Raw genomic sequence first — 1,181 nt, 5'->3', positions numbered from 1 at the left:
AGGGAACCGAGCAGCCCGCACATTTGACAGGCTTTTGAAGCAGCACTCCGTGCCTTTGGTTATGTCTCTCAGACCACTTTCGGTCTTGGAACAGTCTGGCACAGATACGTTTTCACGTCTTACAGTTTAGGTCTGCAGTGCCCCCCTGAAGTCTCAGTGTTCAAGGTGGTGCTTTTGCCAGATTAAATCACGCGGACGCGTCACTCGTCCGTGGAGCGAGCACTGGCGCGTCCCTGGGTAAGTGCGCTCTTCGGGGACGGGCTCGGGCAGAGGAGGCAGGTCGCTGCAGACAGAACTGGGAGCTGCTCTTGTCCCGGCCCCTCCTCGCTGCTTCCGGGCCGCCATGAGTTGGACAGCTTTCCTGCATAGACCCTTCCACTTTGCCGTTCCTGCCTTGGCGGTAGCTGTCCGGGGACTCAGCCCTCTACAGCCTTGATCCAGATAAACTGCTTTAAGTTGCAAGTGTGAGATATTTTGTCCCAGCAACAAAAAAGCTGACTAATAGGACGACTGGCAACTGTACTACGTAGCTAATAAGTGCTTTAAATACGTTTGTTTAGTGAATGAGTAACTCTGGGATACTCTGAGGCCATGAGGGTGTGAGGTTGTTCTTTACCTTCAGGTTAAACTTTGTTTTTTCATGTGAGATTATCAATTCTTGGTTCCAGAAGTCTGGGGATGAAGTCTTCAGTCCCTGCGTGTTAGGTGTTGGGCAGGTTCTCTCTGCCCAGTATTACTTTTACATCTGTAATATTGGAATGGCAGTAACTGTAAAGTAGGTTATCCTGAGGACTAAATGCATGTGAAAAATTCTTTATATGCTTCATGAGTATTAGAAATTATTCTGAAATTAATAAAGTTCTGAATTTAATAAAGTTCTGTAACTACAGCTTCTCTTTCTCCTTACCATTTGGGTTTATTTTTAGTTTAGCAAAGCAAAGAGGTGCTTTCTCTTAAACAGCATTTTCCCAACCACTCAAGGGTCAGTTTCTTATATGTCTGAATTCTTAATTTTAATTCCAGCTACCAGTATGTTTGCATTTCTCTATAGTTTTATTTTATATTTAGAGTTTCCCAGACTTCTAAATACCAAAAAGTACCACTGCAAAATTAACATGTATTTTCCCAACTAGATGATAGTTAGTATAATTTTCCCAATTTTAAGATTTTTTTTTTTTTTT

This window comes from Chinchilla lanigera, unplaced genomic scaffold, assembly GCF_000276665.1.
Source record: "Chinchilla lanigera isolate Chin_1 unplaced genomic scaffold, ChiLan1.0 scaffold00047, whole genome shotgun sequence".
In the NCBI taxonomy this organism is placed as follows: domain Eukaryota; kingdom Metazoa; phylum Chordata; class Mammalia; order Rodentia; family Chinchillidae; genus Chinchilla; species Chinchilla lanigera.
This window is presented reverse-complemented; position numbering follows the sequence as displayed.